This window comes from Oncorhynchus mykiss, chromosome 14 (assembly GCF_057628025.1).
Source record: "Oncorhynchus mykiss isolate SJ-2025 chromosome 14, ASM5762802v1, whole genome shotgun sequence".
Taxonomy (NCBI): domain Eukaryota; kingdom Metazoa; phylum Chordata; class Actinopteri; order Salmoniformes; family Salmonidae; genus Oncorhynchus; species Oncorhynchus mykiss.
In genome coordinates this window covers 20,744,717-20,761,152 of record NC_143035.1, presented here as the reverse complement: position 1 = coordinate 20,761,152, position 16,436 = coordinate 20,744,717, and the positions used below count along the sequence as shown (strand labels likewise).

Sequence of the window (16,436 nt, the reverse complement as noted above, 5' to 3'; positions counted from 1 at the left end):
ACACTGCCCTAACCCATCTGGACAAGAGGAATACCTATGTGAGAATGTTGTTCATCGACTACAGCTCAGAATTTAACACCATAGTACCCTCCAAACTCGTCATCAAGCTCGAGACCCTGGGTCTCGACCCCGCCCTGTGCAACTGGGTTCCTGACGGGCCGCCCCCAGGTGGTGAGGGTAGGTAGCAACATCTCCACCCCGCTGATCCTCAACACTGGGGCCCCACAAGGGTGCGTTCTGAGCCCTCTCCTGTACTCCCTGTTCACCCAAGACTGCGTGGCCATGCACGCCTCCAACTCAATCATCAAGTTTGCAGACGACACTACAGTGGTAGGCTTGATTACCAACAACGATGAGACGGCCTACAGGGAGGAGGTGAGGGCCCTCGAAGTGTGGTGTCAGGAAAATAACCTCACACTCAACGTCAACAAAACAAAGGAGATTATTGTGGACTTCAGGAAACAGCAGAGGGAGCACCCCCCTATCCACATCGACGGGACAGTAGTGGAGAGGGTAGTAAGTTTTAAGTTCCTTGGCATACACATCACGGACAAACTGAATTGGTCCACCCACACAGACAGCGTTGTCAAGAAGGCGCAGCAGCGCCTCTTCAACCTCAGGAGGCTGAAGAAATTCGGCTTGTCACCAAAAGCACTCACAAACTTCTACAGATGCACAATCGAGAGCATCCTGTCGGGCTGTATCACCTGGTACGGCAACTGCTATGCCCACAACCGTAAGGCTCTCCAGAGGGTAGTGAGGTCTGCACAACGCATCACCGGGGGCAAATTACCTGCCCTCCAGGAAACCTACACCACCCGATGTCACATGAAGGCCATAAAGATCACCAAGGACAACAACCACCCGAGCCACTGCCTGTTCACCCCGCTATCATCCAGAAGGCGAGGTCAGTACAGGTGCATCAAAGCAGGGACCGTTCTGTACCATCACTCATTCATATATCTTTATGTACATATTCTTTATCCCTTTACACTTGTGTGTATAAGGTAGTCGTTGTGGAATTGTTAGGTTAGATTACTCGTTGGTTATTACTGCATTGTCAGAGCTAGAAGCACAAGCATTTCGCTACACTCGCATTAACATCTGCTAACCATGTGTATGTGACAAATAAACATTTGATTTGATCACACTTCTCTCTTCACTGAACACCGCAAAGTTTAGGAAAACTGACCCACTGCAGTCAATTACAACAGCTCATCACATCCCAGTGACGGAATATAGCCCTCTACTTGAGGAGTTCAGTCTCAGTCAGAGAGACAAACAGAAAAGCTTAGCCTCAAATACATCTCTAGAGCATGGTCTCGTTCCCAGAAACTGCTAGCTATTAGCCTGGCAAAAGTGACGCTACATTGAAGGTAAAAACGAAACGTTGAACTGCAGTCTGTGCTCAGTGGGTAGCGTAGGCTCAATTTGGTAGGCATACCTTTCTGTCTAGAAAGGAGCTGATCGTGGACTATAGGAAAAGGCGGGCCAAACGGGCCCCCCATTAACGTCGATGGGGCTGAAATGGAGCGGGTGGAGAATTTCAAGTTCCTTGGTGTTCACATCACCAACAAACTATCATGGTCCAAACACACCAAGACAGTTGTGAAGAGGGCACGACAACACCTATTCCCCCTCGGGAGACTGAAAAGATTTCGCATGTGTCCCCAGATCCTCAATCAGTTCTACAGCTGCACCATCGAGAGCACCCTGACCGGTTGCATCACCACCTGGTATGGCAACTGCTCAGCATCTGACCATAAGGCGCTACAGAGGGTAGTGCGTATGGCCCAGTACATCACTGGGGCCAATCTTATATTAGGCGGTGTCAGAGGAAGGCCCCCAAAATGTTTTGTCAAAGACTCTAGTCACCCAAGTCATAGACTGTTCTCTCTGCTACCTCACGGCAAGCGGTACCGTGGGCGCCAAGTTTAGGACCAAAAGGCTCCTTAAACAGCTTCTACCCACAAGCCATAAGACAATGAATCAAATGGCCACCTGGACAATTTACATTGACACTTTAGTTTATTTAGTAAATATTTTCTTAACTCTATTTCTTTAACTGCATTGTTGGTTAAGGGCTTGCAAGAAAGCATTTCACGGTAAGGAATACCTACACCTGTTGTATTAGGCGCATGTGACAAATACAATTTGATTTGAAACCAAAGCAGCTACATTTTCATACACTACCAATCAAAAGTTTTAAAACACCTACTCAATCAAGGGTTTTTCTTTATTTTTTACTATTATCTAAATTGCAGAATAATAGTGAAGAATTCACAACTATAAAATAACACATATGGAATAATGTTGTAACCAAAAAAGTGTTAAACAAATCAAAATATATTTGATATTTGAGATTCTTCAAATAGCCACCCTTTGCCTTGATGACAGCTTTTCTGCAAAGAAACCACTACTAAAAGGTCACCAATAATAAGAAGAGACTTGCACGAGCAATGGACACTCTTGGCATTCTCTCAACCAGCTTCATGAGGTCTTAAAAGTTCATTTGCAGAATTTCTTTCCTTCTTAATGCGTTTGACCTTTTTAATGCATTGTGTTGTGGCAAGGTAGGGTAAAACAGGTAGCCTAGTGGTTAGAGCTTTGGACTGGTAACCGAAAGGTTGCAAGATTGAATCCCTGAGCTGACATGGTAAACATCTGTCATTCTGCCCCTGAACAAGGCAGTTAACCCACTGTTCCTAGGCCGTAATTGAAAATAAGAATTTGTTCTTAACTGACTACATAAATAAAGATACATTTTGTTTTTAAAAGACCAAGTCCACACTATGGCAAGAACAGCTCAGATAAGCAAAGAGAAATGACAGTCCATCATTACTTTAAGACATGAAGGTCAGTCAATACGGAAAATTACAAGAACATTGAACATTTCTTCAAGTGCTGTCGCAAAAACCATCAAGCGCTATAATAAAATTGGCTCTCATGAGGACCGCCACAGGAAGACCCAGAGTTACCTCTGCTGCAGAGGATAAGTTCATTAGTTACCAGCCAAATAAATGCTTCACAGAGTTCAAGTAACATACACATCTCAACATAAACTGTTCAAAGGAGAACAGTTACCATGAACAGTTACCATGAAGGAGCCTTCATGGTAAAATTACTGCAAAGAAACCACTCCTAAAAGACACCAATAAGAAGAAGAGACTTGCTTGGGTCAAGAAACACGAGCAATGGACATTAGACCGGTAGAAATCTGTCCTTTGGTCTGGAGTCCAAATTGGAGATTTTTGGTTCCAACCGACATGTCTTTGTGAGACGCGGTGAGGCTGAACGGATGATCTCTGCATGTGAATTTCCCACCGTAAATCATGGAGGAGGTGGTGTTATGGTGTGGGGATGCTTTACTGGTGACACTGTCTGTGATTTATTTAGAATTCAAGGCACACTTAATCAGCATGGCTACCACAGCATTCTGCAGAGATACGTCATCCCATCTGGTTTGGGCTTAGTGGGACTCTCATTTGTTTTTCAACAGGACAGTGACTCAACACACCTCCTGGCTGTGTAAGGGCTATTTTACCAAGAAGGAGAGAGATGGAGTGCTGCATCAGATGACCTGGCCTCCACAATTGTTTTATTTCACCTTTATTTAACCAGGTAGGCCAGTTGAGAACAAGTTCTCATTTACAACTGCAACCTGGCCAAGATAAATCAAAGCAGTGCGACACAAACAACTACATAGAGTTACACATGGGATAAACAAATGTACAGTCCAATAACACAATAGAAAAAAATCTATATACAGTGTGTGCAAATGAGGTGAGATTAGGGAGGTAAGGCAATAAATAGGCTGTAGTGGCAAAGTAATTACAATTTAGCAAGTAAACACTGGAGTGATAGATGTGCAGAAGATGAATGTGCAAGTAGAGATAATAATAACAATATGGGGATGAGGTAGTTGGATGGGCTATTGACAGATGAGCTATGTACAGGTGCAATGATCTGTGAGCTGCTCTGACAGCTGATGCTTAAAGTTAGTGAGGGAGATTTGAGTCTCCAGCTTCATTGATTTTAGTCATTCGTTCCAGTCATTGGCAGCAGAGAACTGGAAGGAAAGGCAGCCAAATGAGGAATAAGCTTTGGGGGTGACCAGTGAAATATACCTGCTGGAGCACATGGGTGCTGCTATGATGACCAGTGAGCTGAGATTTCTTTTATTTCACCTTTATTTAACCAGGTAGGCTAGTTGAGAATAAGTTCTCATTTACAACTGCAACTTGGTCAAGATAAAGCAAAGCAGTGCGACACAAACAACTACACAAAATGACACATGGAATAAACAAACATACAGTCAATAATACAATAGAGAAAGTCTATATACAGTGTGTGCAATTGAGGTAGGATAAGGGGGGGTGAGGCAATAAATAGGCCATAGTGGAAGTGTAGAAGTGTAGTGTGTAGAAGATGAGTGTGCAAGTAGTGATACTGGGGTGCAAAGGAGCAAAATACATCAAATAAATAACAATATGGTGATGAGGTAGTTGGATGGGCTGTTTAAAGATTGGCTATGTACAGGTGCAGTGATCTGTGAGCTGCTCTGACAGCTGGTGCTTATAGCTAGTGAGGGAGATATGAGTCTACATCTTCAGTGATTTTTTGCAGTTCGTACCAGTCATTGGCAGCAGAGAACTGAAAGGAAAGGCGGCCGAAGGAGGAATTGGCTTTGGGGGTGACCAGTAAGATATACCTGCTGGAGCGTGTGCTGCGGGTGGTGCTGCTAAGGTGACCAGTGAGCTGAGATAAGGTTGGGCTTTACCTAGCAACGACTTATAGATGATCTGGAGCCAGTGGGTTTGGCGACGAATATGAAGCGAGGGCCAGCCAACGAGAGCACACAGGTCGCAGTGGTGGGTAGTACATGGGGCTTTGGTAACAAAACGGATGGCACTGAGATAGACTGCATACAATTTGCTGAGTAGAGTGTTGGAGGCTATTTTGTAAATGACATCGCCAAAGTCAAGGCTTGGTAGGATAGTCAGTTTTACTAGGGTATGTTTGACAGGATGAGTGCCTTGTTGTGAAATAGGAAACCGATTCTTGATTTAATTTGGGATTGGAGATGCTTAATGTGAGTCTGGAAGGAGAGTTTACAGTCTAACCAGACACCTAGGTATTTGTAGTTGTCCACATCTTCTAAGTCAGAACCGTCCACAGTAGTTATGCTGGACGGGTGTGTAGGTTCATTGATAATTTGTGTGAGATTGAAGGCATCTAGTTTAGATTGTAGGACGGCCGGGGTGTTAAGCATATCCCAGTTTAGGTCACCTAACAGTACAGGCTCTAAAGATAGATGGGGGGGCAATCAATTCACATATGGTGTCCAGGGTACAGCTGGGGGCCGAAGGTGGTCTATAAGAAGCGGCAACGGTGAGAGACTTGTTTCTGGAAAGGTGGATTTTTAGAAGTAGAAGCTCGAATTGTTTGGGCACAGACCTGGATATTATGACAGAACTCTGCAGGCTGACTCTGCAGTAGATTGCAACTCCGCCCCCTTTGGCAGTTCCCCGACCTCAACCAAATTGAGATGGTTTGGGATGAGTCGGCAACTCCGCCCCCTTTGGCAGTTCCCCGACCTCAACCAAATTGAGATGGTTTGGGATGAGTCGGACCACAGAGTGAAGGAAAAGTAGCCAAGTGTTCAGTATATGTGGAAACTCCTTCAAGACTGTTGGAAAAGCATTCCTGGTGAAGCTGGTTGAGAGAATGCCAAGAGTGTGCAAAGCTGTCATCAAGGCAAAGGCTGGCTATTTTAAGAATCTCAAACATTTAATATTTTGATTTGTTTGTTAAACACATTTTTGGTTACTACATGATTCCATATGCGTAATTTAATAGTTTTGATGTATTCATTATTATTCTACAATGTAGAAGATAGTAAAAATAAAGAAAAACCTTGAATGAGTAGGTGTTCTAAAACTTTTGATTGGTAGTGTAGATCTGACCTGAGAGCAAAGCAAAATACCAATGTACAAGTTGTCAGAAAACCCCAGAAAGACAGAGGACAACACCACATTTTTGTGCTCATCAAGTGTGGTCAGCAGAGAAGTGCTGTTTTGCAGGAATCATCTGGGTTCCTGTTGGGGAAATGACTCAGTGGTATTAGGCTGGTGTCAAGTCAATCCTGGAGCTCTGTGATAGCCAGTGCTCATGCACATCAACAGGGACATAAAACACATGGTGTCAGCAGACCAGAGGCTAAGAAATGTACTTAATTTAACAACAACAGCAAAACCCTACTGAGGGAGACAATGAACTAACCACTCTTCTGACATAAGTCACAGACAATTTAACATCAAGTCTTTTAGACATGCAAGTTGCTAAAAACTTTTGAGACATCTCACACCATGTCAGTGGATGTCATGTTAGTGGAACAAAGCATTGACAGCCTTCCAAGGCAAACTAGCCCAGTTGTTTGGGAATTATACATAGCAGAAAAGGTCACAGTCCTCCGCAATTAAGGAGGCTGCTGCCTCGGCACCAGAGAACAGTGTACACAGACAATGTCCTTTCACCACCACAGCAACCTACAGCAGTGTGTGTAAAAACTGGCAGTAGTTTTCGCTGCTTTGCTCGGCACATGTTCATGCATGGGCCATGGTAGTGTACAACGCTCACAGTCTCAATTTTTCTCACTGCATTGTTGGAAAGGGCCCATAAGTAAGCACTGCACTGTTAGTCTGCACCTGTTGTTTAGGAAGCATGTGACAAATACAATTTGATTAGACTTGATTTGAGCTGGCGAGTGCGGCCGGTAAAGCGAAACAACAAAACATGCCGCTATGTCTCAAATCAAATCAAATGTTATTGGTCATATACACATGGAAAGCAGATGTTATTGCGAGGGTGGACTGATATGTCTGAGTTCTACAGTGCTGCATTGAGAGTTACATTAACACACAGTTCTACAGTGCTGTTACTGTTCGGTTATGTCTGACGTTTGGTATATGGGATTGATTACGCTGTTGTGTATGAGTCAGTTGAGTTTGATAATAAACAACATCGAGTTGATAATGGACCCGTCATTCTAAACAAAACACCTGCATCCAAACCAACAGTGATGTCTGTCTGTTGTAGTAATGCACAGGGAGGTGGGCTGGTGTGCTACGACCAAATGAAGATGGAGAGAAAAAGGTCACCTCCAGTACAGGGTTTTCAGTGGGAGAGATGGAATTTAATCTGATATCTCTTAAACCTTGTACTATTCCACTGCAGCCCCAGGCTCTGAGTGAGAGAAGGTCTAATATGGACAAGGTCGGAGGCAGCAGCACCCTCACCCAGACAACTGCTGCTAGTGCTAACTTTCTAAGGCCAACCCCAAAGAGCTACAGCATTCTGTGGTGTGTGGCAATACAGACTGGTGCTTCTAGTGCTAACTCGCTAAGGTTAAATCTGAAGAGCTATAGCATTCTGTGGTGTGTGGCAATACAGACCGGTGCTGCTAGTGCTAACTCGCTAAGGTTAAATCTGAAGAGCTATAGCTAGCCCTCTGGTGTGACAACACAGCTCATAGTGCTACCTCACAGCTCATAGAGCCACACGAGTACCATGATCATTTGCATGGTAATTTACTATGTTTTATTAGCAGACAGATCAGCTGTGTGTGTAGAGTCTAGAGCATGATAATCGAATTTATTGATCATAGATTATCAAAATTCACATGACTTCTGCATTGAGTCTTCATACGGATGTGGGAGAGTTAAATCATTCAAATCTAGGAATGTTTTTTGTTGTATTACTAATTGTAGCTTACTTGTAGCCTACACAAGTATCCTGATGCTTTGGAAATATATTGACACACACACCTCCCTATCATGGCAGAGCATACCATGCATGAGGACAGAGAGAAGAGGGAGTAGAAAACTGAAAATAGAGGTGCAAAATATAATTGAGAGAAGAGAAACAAACAGCAGTGACAAACTGACCTGTGAAGCTTGCGCTGACAGGAAATGCATCACTGGGTTTCAGCGACTTCCTGTCTGTTAAACCACATTCAGTAGAAACCCTCTCTCAGTGCAAGAGTCTAATGTTATTTTGCACAACTACCCCTACTCGCTTCTAACTAATTCATTGGGTCTTTGACGTGTTTCTACCCTTCCTCTGTGGCCTTAGAAAGTCCAAAACTCAGGAACTGTGGGGTCTGAAATTATTGACAACCTTGATCAAGATGAGCAATAATGACTGTATAAAATAAATAATATTTTATGCTATATTGTATACAACATTTTGGAGGGGAAATTATATTATTTTCTAACACAATTGCGCAGAGAAAGAGATATAGTTTAACAAGTAATACATTTTTTTCTTAAAGATTCCTATAAATAAAGTAGTCAAAAGTTTTGTATTTGTTCCCATATTCCGAGCACAAAATGATTACATCAAACTTGTGACGCTACAAACTTTTGGATGCATTTTCAGTTAGTTTTGGTTGTGTTTAAGATAATTTTGTGCCCAATAGAAATGGTAAGTAATGTATTGTGTCATTTTATTGTAAATAAGAATAGAATAGGTTTCTAAACACTTCTACATTAATGTGGATGTTACCATGACTATGGATAATCCTGAATAAATCGTGAATAATGATTGAGTGAGGGTCAAAGATCATACCCCCAAGACATTCTAACCTCTTACCATTACAATAACGGGATGTTAGCATGTCTTTGGGGTATGATCTTTGACCCTCTGTAACTTTCCCACTCATCTTTATTCATGATTCATTCAGGATTATTTCGTTTATACAGTCCTTATTGCTCATCTTTATCAACAATTTCAGACCCCACTCTATGTACACTACCGTTCAAAAGTTTGGGGTCACTTGATCAGAAATACAGTGTAGACATTGTTAATGTTGTAAATGATGATTGTAGCTGGAAACGGCTGGTTTTTAATGGAATATCTACAGAGACGTACAGAGGCCCATTATCAGCAACCATCACTCACTCCTGTGTTCCAATGGCATGTTGTGTTAGCTAATCCAAGTTTATCATTTTAGAAGGCTAATTGATCATTAGAAAACCCTTTTGCAATTATGTTAGCACAGCTGAAAACTGCTGTGCTGATTAAAGAAGCAATAAAACTGGCCTTCTTTAGACTAGTTGAGTATCTGGAGCATCAGAATTTGTGGGTTCGATTACAGGTTCAAAATGGCCAGAAACAAAGACCTTCCTTTTGAAACTCGTCAGTCTATTCTTGTTCCGAGAAATGAAGGCTATTCCATGTGAGAAATTGCCAAGAAACTGAAGATCTTGTACAATGCTGTGTCCTACTCCTTTCACAGAACATTGTGACAGACTGTCTCCAACCAGAATAGAAATAGGAGTGGGAGACCCCGGTGCACAACTGAGCAAGAAGTACTTTACAGTGTCTAGTTTGAGAAACAGACACCTCACAAGTCCTCAACTGACAGCTTCATTAAATAGTACCCGCAAAACACCAGTCTTAACATCAACAGTGAAGATGCGACCCCCCGCGATGCTGGCCTTCTAGGCAGAGCTGCAAAGAAAAAGCCATATCTCAGACTGGTCAATAAAAAGAAAAGATTAAGATGGGCAAAAGAACACAGACACTGGACAGAGATATGGCTTTTTCTTTGCAACTCCGCCTGGACGGCCAGCATCCCGGAGTCGCCTCTTCACTGTTGACGTTGAGACTGGTGTTTTGCAGGGAATTTCTAAGTGACCCCAAACTTTTGAATGGTAGTGTATTAAAAATGCCCGTATTCAATTGTAAATATGAAAAACAGTGTGATTGCTAGAGGTCGACAGATTATGATTTTTCAACGCCGATACCGATACCGATTATTGGAGGACCAAAAAGCATTTGTAATAATGACAATTACAACAATACTGAATGAACACTTATTTTAACTTAATATAATACATCAATAAAATCCATTTAGCCTCAAGTAAATAATGAAACATGTTCAATTTGGTTTAAATAATGCAAAAACAAAGTGTTGGAGAAGAAAGTAAAAGTGCAATATGTGCTATGTAAGAAAGCTAATGTTTCAGTTCCTTGCTCAGAACATGTGAATATATGAAAGCTGGTGGTTCCTTTTAACATGAGTCTTCAATATTCCCAGGTAAGAAGTTTTAGGTTGTAGTTATTATAGGACTATTTCCCTCTATACCATTTGTATTTCATTAACCTTTGACTATTGGATGTTCTTATAGGCACTTTAGTATTGCCAGTGTAACAGTATAGCCTCCGTCCCTCTCCTCGCTCCTCCCTGGGCTCGAACCAGCAACACAACGACAACAGCCACCATCAAAGCAGCGTTACCAATGCAGAGCAAGGGGAACAACTACTAGAAGGCTCAGAGCGAGTGACGTTTGAAACTCTATTAGCGCGCGCTAACTAGCTAGCCATTTCACTTCGGTTACACCAGCCTCATCTCGGGAGTTGATAGGCTTGAAGTCATAAACAGTGCAATGCTTGACGCACAAGGAAGAGCTGCTGGCAAAACGCACAAAAGTGCTGTTTTGAATGAATGTTTACGCGCCTGCTTCTACCTACCACCGCTCAGTCAGATTCTTATATACTTGTATGCTCAGTCAGATTATATGCAACGCAGGACACGCTAGATAATATCTAGTAATATCATCAACCATGTGTAGTTAACTAGTGATTATGATTTTTTTTGGATTTTTTATAAGATAATTTTATTGCTAGCTAGCAACTTACCTTGGCTTACTGCATTCGCGTAACAGGCAGTCTCCTTGTGGAGTGCAACGAGAGAGAGGCAGGTCGTTATTGCGTTGGACTAGTTAACTGTAAGGTTGGATCCCCCGAGCTGACAAGGTGAAAATCTGTCGTTCTGCCCCTGAACGAGGCAGTTAACCCACCGTTCCTAGGCCGTCATTGAAAATAAGAATGTGTTCTTAACTGACTTGCCTAGTTAAATAAAGGTATAAAAATAAAATGAAAATACATCAAAATCGGCACATCGGCGCCCAAAAATACAGATTTCCGATTGTTATGAAAACTTGAAATCGGCCCTAATTAATCGGCCATTCCGATTAATCGGTCGACCTTTAGTGATTGCTCAGCGTGACAGTGAGCCTCTTCTTGTTAACCTAGATATGCTATACCTTCCCTTCCAAAACTCACGCTTACATCTAACATATAGACACAGACAGAAACCTGACTAGGTAACCCCTTTCCGTTCCTTCCTTCCTTCCTTCCTTCCCCATGTGTTCGTGAGGTTTTACGCCAATTCTAAGAAGAACCAAGCTCCTGTCACACTATGTTCTGCCAGTAAAGCATTGGTCAAACATAATATTTTCTATCTTACCTGAGGTAAATAGCCCACCGTCCAAAGCATGGATTCTGAATGATAGTCATGGTGTGGTCTTGAGAACATTTTCAGAACTACCCCACCACCAGCAATCTGTTTCTATTATGTGGCAACAGGCCACACGCCACAGATAGGAAGAGCCATTTGACTTGTGAAAACAGGACAGGAAATTGCAGAAAGGGGCAAAAAAATACATCTGCCCCCTTATATCTTGAGTAAAGCTAGCAGCTACATGAGTGCTACAGGAGGCTACTCATTAAAATGTAAATTCGGCCATTTTACCTGTTCACAGAATAGCAAGAATGATTAGAATCCAGAAACTGGAAAGGTGCCTATTGGTCATCTGTGATCAAAAACAAAGAATGATATTGAAGAGCAGCGACGCAAATCTCACATGGGAGATGGTTGTTTGTTCATCATCATTGACCCCATCTCCAATCTGGTTCATGCACACTGAGGTGAAATGATTAGCTATTAACAGGATCCAGTTGTGAACTAACATGATTGCAAAATGTGGGTGTAGACGGATGACTCTGTTGTTGAAGAATCTTTACACTTGTCCTTGGTCCAAGAATTAGTTCCCTGCTTCTCGAGACACATCAAAAGAAAGTTTGAGGTTTATGTATGAAGTTAATTGTATATCTAATGGTTTTGACATATGTCGTATGAGCCTGGGTGGTTTTTCGGTTAAGTCTCTCTCTGGGCTTTTAGGACCTTATGTGTTTGGGTGACACAATGGGTTGAAATGGAAAAGACAGAGACAATGAAAGTATGCATCTCTCTGCTTTAGCTCAGCTGCCTCTTACTGTGCATTGACAATTCTCCTCTCTCAGAAATATTTGAATTGCTTTGTTTTGAAGACTCTCCTGTTGTTTTGGCTGCTGTGAGGTAACAATTTGGTACATGACCAGACTGGAACTTTCAGCTCCATCCAGCATCCCAAAGTTGCACAGAAACCTCCCTCTATCTCCTAAGCAACAGCTGCCTAAACGCTAACATAGTACCCCTTTAAGTCAAAATTAAGTGGAAACTAATGCTAAGACATGGCCCTGTGAAGCTAATTCCAAGTCCAATGGCCCTCAGATGGACTTTTTTTTAACGCTGCTCCATGGTAGCAGATGTGTGATTGTGAAATACCACCGCCCCCGTCAACTCTCTGTCTCACACACACACACACACACACACACACACACACACACACACACACACACAAACAAACGCCCACCCCTGATCTGTTTACATTCATACCAATACCGACATGTCACAGCACAGGTCGGCAGGAGGATACAAAAAAAACCGGAAAAATATACCAGCAGCACCATGCTTCACAGTACACACACCCACCATGCTTCACAGTACACACACCCACCATGCTTCACAGTACACACACCCACCATGCTTCACAGTACACACACCCACCATGCTTCACAGTACACACACCCACCATGCTTCACAGTACACACACCCACCATGATTCACAGTTCACACACCCACCATGCTTCACAGTACACACACCCGCCATGATTCACAGTACACACACCAACAATGATTCACAGTACACACACCCACCATGCTTCACAGTACACACACCCACCATGATTCACAGTACACACACCCACCATGCTTCACAGAACACACACCCACCATGCTTCACAGTTCACACACACACCATGCTTCACAGTTCACACACCCACTGATTTCTAATTTGTTTTGCTTCACAGTTCACACACACACACCACGCTTCACAGTTCACACACCCACCATGCTTCACAGTTCACATACCCACCATGCTTCACAGTTCACACACCCACCATGCTTCACAGTGCGCACACCCACGATGCTTCACAGTGCGCACACCCACCATGCTTCACAGTTCACACACCCACCATGCTTCACAGTGCGCACACCCACCATGCTTCACAGTTCACACACTAAATCATGCAGCAACAACCTTGAATGAAAAGAAAGTTGACCGTGAGATTCCTGCTTTTTCACCTCACCAGACGATCAGACCACGCTACCTTGAAACTTTGCTTTGCATATTCCAACAGATAATACTTCAGACCTGCCAGTTTGCAAGGCTTACCCTAAGAACCATGGTTCCATAGGCAGCTGTTGTAAAAATGAGGAGAAAAATGCAGTCAAGATACTTTTGTTTCTCCAGTAGTTGCTTGAGGCAGAAATTATAGCATACCAAGTCTGTACTGAGATAGTGTCCTCAAATCGTTTGGCACTATCAGAACACTGAGGCTTTGGCTCCTTATGGGGGTGGGGGCCTGGCTGCTCAGAGCGGTACATACCAAAACAGGTTTGGACACAAGCAGGCTGGTGTGTCCACCCATCGGCAGGCATGCTGCAAGTCAGCAACACACACAGTCAGCATGCCTAAAGAAAGAGGAGCTTAACTCTGCTTCTTTGGCCTCAATCTTCTCACCGGCTTTGGGGTCAAATGCTATAAAAAAGCTACTTGTCTTTGGGTGTCTTTGGGTGCTTTTTTGCATGCATCCAGAGGCAATGAAACTGAGAACAGGGGGAAACTGAAGTGAGCACATGTCCTATGTCCCCTTAATTTGATACATTTTTAGGAGAAAATACACAAGATTTATTGTATTTATTTGAAACATAATCAATTCAAAAGACATTGCATTTGATCTTCAGTGCCCCTTCAAACAAATCACTTGCATGCATCTATAGTACTGCATTGAGAAAGCTCATGAGGTACTAACATTTTGTGCATAATTCCTGTGGGTGAGTCACTTCAGTTAGAAATCACACAAATAAGTGGTGGAATTACTATTTGCAGCTTTAGCAGAGATTTAAAGATTAAGACTAAGGGTGAGCTGTCGGTAAACAGCTAAACAACCAGCAAATCAGCTCTTACATTCTGATACCCTCTAAAGCCAGGACCACTCTCACCCTAGACAACTGAGAGAACACCACCTCTTCTTAATGAGTTTATTTGACTCCAGACAATGAAATGCCAGGTTACCAGAGTATTAGATATCTAATCTTAGAGCCTGTAAAAGTGTGTGTGTCAAGTCAACCCCAGTCTCAATATGAGAAGTTTGTAAGAGTGAGTCATTCCTCCATGATGTCAAACAGACACATCCCATAGGAACATGGGGGGAAAATCAGTGGTGGAAAGAGTACCCATTCCTAAAAGTAAAAGTGAAAGTCACCCAGTAAAATACTACTTGAGTAAATGTCTAAAAGTATTTGGTTTAAAATATACTTAAGTATCAAAAGTAAATGTAATTTCTCAAATATACTTAAGTATCAATGGTAGATGTAAAAGTATAAACTATTTAAAATTCCTTATATTATACAAAGCAGACAGCACCAATTTCATGTTTTTTAAAATTGATGGATAGCCAGGAGCACACTCCAACACTCAGACATTATTTACAAAAGATGCATTTATGTTTAGTGAGTCTGCCAGACCATAGGCGGTAGGGATGAACACATGTTCTCTTGATAAGTGTGTGAATTTCACAAATATCTGGTCTTGCTAAGCACTGAAAATGTAACAATTACCTTTGGTTGTCAGGGAAAATGTATGGAGTTAAATGTACAATATTTTCTATAGGAATGTAGTGAAATAAAAGTAAAAGTTGTCAAAAATATAAATAGTTAAGTACAGATACCCCCAAAAACTACTGAAGTAGTACTAAAGCATTTTTACTTTAGTACTTTACATCACCGGAAAAAAATATTTAGTTACTAAACTAACCAGCCCCCCAAAAATTCCCTCCGCATTCATTCATCTGTGGCGTTTGGTATGGTATTGCATGCCTGAGATGTTACAGTGGTAGTAGAGAGTAGTCTCTGCACTTGGCCTTTCCTTGTCACATGTTGTCAGAACTGACGGACGTTGGGGGAAGGGTTAAGAGAAGGAAAGAGCTCCGGGACAATGTTGCTTGAAGGCGAGCCACTGTCATTGTATAGGTTATGATTAAGCTTTTCATCCTTGAAAGACTTTCACATAAAACATGTTACGAAATCACCACTTATGATGTCAAATTTGTTCACATTATGCATTCAGTGACATCAGGAGCAGTCAAAGGCTGAATCCCAAATCACACCCTTCCCACGCCGCCGCCATATGCACAAGTGTCCCAAAACTGAGGGAGTGAAAATGATCAAGGATGTACGTGCTAATTAGGCCCTCCAATAACCATTTCGACCAAGCCAGCAAGGATGCAGGCTCCAGAGCGAAGTGCTATCCCAACACACACCCCAACATGTTTGGAGTTTGCACAATTTCCTACAAAATAATTTAGATACGTTCCTAATTATATCACACGTGTGTTTGTGTCTGATTTAGAGACTTGACACATAAAACAAACGGAATACGTCTCAAATTAAATGTTTAACAGTTACTGAGGTAAAACGACAGGCGATTTGAATTTCATTCTCGTTTAACTATTTAAAACGGGAACATGAATTGCATCATTCAAGTCAGGAGTGTGACCCAAAGTTGATGGGTTTACTGATCCCTTCGCTACTCTGGAAGTCACCCTCTGAGTTTCATCAGCAACACATAACAACTGAGGGCCCACCGAGCAAGGGGGTAGTTTGGGATTCGCCGATTCTGCTCAAAATCATAGAATAAACATCAAATTGCTGTGGTTTTTCATGTTCTATTAATTCAATTCCACATTTGACCATGTTGTAATTTGGTTTTCACTGCAGTGTATTGTATTGTGTGAGGTTGGGTGTAGGTGGGAGAGAGGGAGCCGAGCCAGTACAGGTCAATATTTGTGAAGCAGCGCCGGCCAGACTTTATAAAGCAGGTCGTTTGTTTATGATAGCAGAGGGGAAGGTGCAGCATTGATGCAGGAGATGAGGAGGACAATAAACCACATGTCCATAGAGACAGACAAGCGTTGTTGTATAAGAGGGGTTGAATGGTGACCTGTTGTTATTCAACCATAGAAGGTGAAAGTAATGTAGTAGGCCTACTTTAAAGCTGAGTGATCATGTATATGATACTAGGTGGAAAACATATTACACTATCCGCACACAACATACATGTAGGGTCTAACAAACAAGGTAGCCTTCACTACTTTGAATAAAGGGAACAGACAACCATCTCTGGGTGCCTGTGACTTCTCCTGAT

General features: G+C 42.4%; 1 protein-coding gene across 14 annotated transcripts in view; it reads right to left on the bottom strand.

The window, feature by feature from the left end:
• The window catches only part of elf1 (E74 like ETS transcription factor 1), an 80,169-nt gene that overhangs the window by 34,008 nt on the left and 29,725 nt on the right, over positions 1 to 16,436 (bottom strand). For 2 of the 14 annotated variants that reach the window (XM_090198562.1, XM_090198569.1), the window contains exon 1: positions 13,404 to 13,552. The exons of 10 other annotated variants lie outside the window; for them this stretch is intronic. The gene's annotated coding sequence lies outside the window, so the exon portion shown is untranslated. Of the gene's footprint in view, positions 1 to 11,314; positions 11,500 to 13,403; positions 13,553 to 16,436 lie in introns of those variants that run through there. 2 more of the 14 variants (XM_090198568.1, XM_021561491.3) reach the window with 2 other exon arrangements.